Here is a 5,133-nt window from a genome sequence, read left to right as displayed (position 1 = left end):
TATGTATGTATGTATTTAATGTATATGACTACACTGTCGCTGTCTTCAGACCCATCACATGAGGGCATTAGATCCCTTAACAAATGGTTGTGAACCTCCATGTGGTTGCTGGGAATTGAACTCAGGGCCACTGAGACAGCAGTCAGTGCTCTTAACCACCGAGCCTTCTCTCCAGCCCTGGCCCTGGTGTTTTGTCACAGAGACAGAACAGTAACTAATACAGTCTTACACTATAACCCAGGCTGGTGTTGAACTCACAGAAATCATCCTTTTGAGCACTCCATAACAGGCTTGAGTTCCATGCCTGGCTCTCCATGTGTGGGTGCTGTCTATTGCATCTTCAGTGGTATGCAGGAATTCAGGTATGGCCTGATCTAGTCTGATTCTATTCCTCTGAGATACTGAAGGCTTCTTCCTATAGAGACTTTGTCCTCAGGTTAGCTTACTTCATGGTAGCAAGATGGAATCAGGGATCACATCCAACATAAGTGAGAGGGCTGTACACCACAGAACAGCTCATGACCCGGATAGTCCAAGGCTTCCAGGCTATCATGGTTGGTACTCAGGTAAGTACAGGGGTGCATTTCTGCACTGCAGAGCCTGAGAGGCAAACCCAGCATCTCCAGGTTCCCTTGCACCGTGGTGTCTGGACGTGACCTCCTCCCTACTGGTGAAAGGTGGAACTGGGGCAAGCCGCACTGGTCTCAGACGGCTTTGGCTGTTTGCCCTCAGAGCAGGGATGCTGAATGAGCTGATGATGATGATGCAGAGAAGGTGTTGCTGGGATGGCAGCTTTCAAGGCTTGAGTGGTTCAGGGATTTTTCTCTCTCCTTCCAATTTTACTTTGTTTTGAGAGTCTATGCAGCCCTGGCTGGCATGGAACTCTCTGTGCAGACCTGGCTAGCCTCTAACTTAGAGACCCACAGCTTCTGCCTCCTTACACCTCTACACCTGGCCTAACATGCCTGAGAGTGCGTGGCTAGGAAGTACAAGCTGCAGCATAGCATTAGGATGCATGGGCTGCTGGATGAGTTCTTGCTGTGTTCCCACCAGCTGCGGATGCAGTAGTGGCTCCAATTCTGTATCTTTAGGAATTCTTCCTGCAAGGCCAGCCCAGAGCTCCATCCTTCAGCTCTGCTCATCAGTATTCAACCCTCTCTGTCACTCCCTGTCTGCTTTAAATATCAAGAGCTTTTTTGGTTTCCTGTGCTGAAACCTCATGGTATCATAAGGGAGATGCCTTCTGGGATCTGGTCAGAGCTGGTTATCTCCCCAAGGCCCAGGTTTCCTACTTACACTGTGCCTAGAGAGATTAATAAATCAGTTCTTTCCAGCAAGCAGGGGCAAGCAAAGTGCCTACTCTGCCCAATGAAGACAGAGGGATTGGGCTGGCCTTCTGTGGGTCCTGGGTCCACTGGAGTCAAAATTCCTCTTACTGCATGCTTTCTCTATGCCAAAGCCTGCACCCATCTTGGCCCCAACTCACTGCAACCTTGCAAAACAAGGATACTCATCTTCAGTCTACATCTGGGGAAACTGAGTCTCAGAAAGGTTAAAGTAACCTACCTAAGATGTCCTGCCAAGATGTGCCAGATAATAAATGGCAGGACTGGGGTTAACATCCAGGTCTGTCTGCATCCACAGCATTTGCATTTAAAATGTCTTCTCACTTTAACTATGAAGGTGATGCATATTCATTAGGGAAGTGTTGATATTAATTATGAAGGTGATGCATATTCATTACGGGAGTGTTGATAACCCACCTTGTTGTCATGGTGGCAAGATGGAAGCAGAATTAACCTTTTTTCTCATTTCCCATTTGACTTTCACATGGAGTGGAGAAGGGAACCACCCATTACAGAACTGCACTAGTAAGCCTTTGATCCCAGTACTCAGGTGTGCGGGGGGGGGGGGGGAGGCAGATCTGTGAGTTCAAGGCTAGCCTGGTCTACAGAGAAAGTTCTAGGACAGCCAGGACAGCTACAGAGAAACTCTGTATTGGAAACCCCCCCTTCCTCACAAAAAACCCAAACCAAACCAAACCAACAAAACAAACAAAACTTCACTAGTCTGTGGATCTTTACAGGGAAGAAATCAGTTTCCACTCATCTTTACTGAGGATCTGGGTGATCCCTAGAGGGTGACCACCACTGTGGAGACTGGGTCTCCTGAGATGATGGCAAGAAGCCATGAGGGACCAGCCACGGAGGACTTATCTGCAGGCCTCCCACTCAGGTACCAAAGGAGCTTCTTAGGAGGACCCACTGCGGCTCCGCAGAGGGACTGGGATGCCACAGTCCAGGAGCTGGTCAGCATTGCCATCAGAGAGACCAGTGAAGTCAGTGTCCTGCTGTCAGTATCTCACGATGCTGTGTAGGACCTCTTGGTCTCAGAGAAGTCTGGCACCAACTCTGCAAGTTCCTCAGTGCATAGAAACATCTGCAGCTCTTCTTCATGCCCTTCTGATAGGCCTGCTCAGAAACAGCTCTAGACACCTCGTAGGCCTGCTCAGAAACAGCTCTAGACACCTCGTAGGCCTGCTCAGAAACAGCTCTAGGCACCTCGTAGGCCTGCTCAGAAACAGCTCTAGGCACCTCGTAGGCCTGCTCAGAAACAGCTCTAGGCACCTCATAGGCCTGCTCAGAAACAGCTCTAGGCACCTCGTGGTTCTTTTCCCCTCTGAAGCTGACCTTTTTTTTTTCCTTCAAAGATTAATTTAATCATCATTTATGTGAGTACACTGTAGCTGTCTTCGACACTCCAGAAGAGGGAGTCAGATCTCATTATGGATGGTTGTGAGCCACCATGTGGTTGCTGGGATTTGAACTCAGTACCTTCGAAAGAGCAGTCAGTGCTGTTAACTGCTGGGCCATTTCTCCAGCTCCTGAAGCTGACTTTGTGTTCATTTACTTTCTACTCCTGCAGAAGGGCCTTGTTTCCCAATCAGGTCTAAGTATCGGGCTGGAGGGCTATCCAGGCTCCTATTTCCTATCCCTTCATTTAGTGCCTGGCTGTGTCTCAAACTTCAATCAGATGTTCTGTGCCCTATTTTGTCTCCTGGGCAGCCTCCTATTCTACAGGAACTAGCAGAATCTGGAATGTGGAAGGGGTTTCTAGAAGTCTCAGAATCATGTGGAATCTGCAGTATAAGTGGCCTCTAGAAATCTGTTGACAACATTAAAAAGATTTATTTTAAATGGTGTGTGTGTGTGTGTGTGTGTGTGTGTGTGTGTGTGCGCGCGCGCGCGTGCACTTTCATGTACACACATATAAGTGTGCTAGAAAGCCAGAAAAGGCTGTCTGATCACCTGGAGTTGGAGTTAAAGTTGATTGTGAGCTTTCCAATGTGTGTGCTGGGAAATAACTCTGGGCTACAAAGAACAGTAATCATTCTCAATTAACCCTTTAGCCACCTCTCCCACTTTTAAACCACTTAGTCTCCCACACCTTCCCACATTTTCTTTTTTCTTGGATATTTTCTTTATTTACATTTCAAATGTTATCCCCTTTCCTGGTTTCCCCTCCGGAAACGGAAACCCCCTATCCCATCCTCCCTCCCCCTGCTCCTACCCACCGTTTTCTTTACTGGTTTCATATTGGTTGAAGATGGCCCTGAACTTCCTGCCTCTGCCTCAGAGTGGTGGGATGAGAGGCAAGCTCTACCACGCTCTGGTCCTGAAGTTCTGGGGATCAAATCCTGGGCTTCTCGCCTGCTAAACAAATACTTTGTCACCTGAGCCACACATGTCCCCTTACACAGGGGTAACTTTCCCAACAAATGTCTGTATGGAATTGTGAAGGACCCCAGTGCTCTTGCACACATGCTCAGTTTCTAAAAGACGAAATGAGAACTCTGTTTTGTCTTCCTTTGAACACTGAGATAAATAATTGACAAAGTGGCTGTACATTCACCTATTAATAAATGAAAGGCACTGCCAGCAACCTGTAATGAAATTGCAAAACAGACCGGCAGATAATTGCAAAGAATCACAGCTCACACCGATCCTTGTTATCTTATTAATTGGCTCCAGGCAGTAATTAAAAAAAAGATTGCACCATTTCTGTTACTGGTAATCTTATGTGATGCTTTTTATCACATAAAAATCACACTGACCAGGAGGGAGGGAGGAGAGAACGAGAGGGAGAGAGAGAGAAAAAAAGAGAAAGAGAGAGAGAGAGAGAGAGAGAGAGAGAGAGACAGACAGACAGACAGACAGACAGACAGAGTTCAGTATTTTCCCACAGGCTAAAGGCAATATTTACTAATGTTTCCACAAGAGCTTAAAAGATATTATCCATTGGTTGTTCAGTCTTAACTGGTCCAGGAGGATAATTCGCCATGACTGTGAAATGATTCTAAGGCTACAGGAGAAAGTCAGTGTGGTGCTCTGTGGCTGCTCACTGGGTAAGGTGATTGCCACCAAGCCATTTGACCTGAGTTCAATTCCAGGGACTTACATAGTGGAAGAAGAGCTGATTCCTTTGACCTCCATGTACGGTACCAACCCCCACCCCACCCCCACAAAATAAATTTTAAAAGGAATAGAAAAGGCCCCTGTGAAGGGCGCTGTGGTTCTCAGCAGGGGCCGGGAGGGGGGATGGGAAGGGTGGGTAGTGGGAGCGGGGAGGGGGAGAAGGGGGGTTGACACTGTACTCCATTTGAAGTTCAGGGCTTATGGGATAAAAACCACCACCAGTTCTGGCCGCCTTACCTGCTCTTCGTCTTTATTTTATTTTACCTTTTGGTGAACCGATGAGTTTTCAGGTTTCCTTCAGGAACAGGGATACGAGGTTACTTACAAACATATGGGTGACCCCCCAAACTGCTGCAATGCCACATCACAGATAGTGACCAGTGGGACCCACAGACTCCCGCTGTCAGTTACTTTCCCTGCCTATGCAGATGGAGCCACATTGTCAGCAACTAAGAAGACTACGGAGATAGTCACCTCCTCCTTCTATCCTTGACCCACTAGCCTCCCGTCCCCTGGTAGTTACCTTCTTCACGCTCACCTGTCTTCCTGGGGTCTTCCTGAATATTCAGGCAAGTGAGTACTAATACAGGCCTTGGTCTCTCTCCTCCTGTCTGTAAAAGGGAACAAAATGCACACAATGTTCTGTATCCTTTCCATT

Source organism: Mus pahari, chromosome 1 (genome assembly GCF_900095145.1).
Source record: "Mus pahari chromosome 1, PAHARI_EIJ_v1.1, whole genome shotgun sequence".
NCBI lineage: Eukaryota > Metazoa > Chordata > Mammalia > Rodentia > Muridae > Mus > Mus pahari.
Note: the sequence above shows the minus strand (reverse complement) of the source record.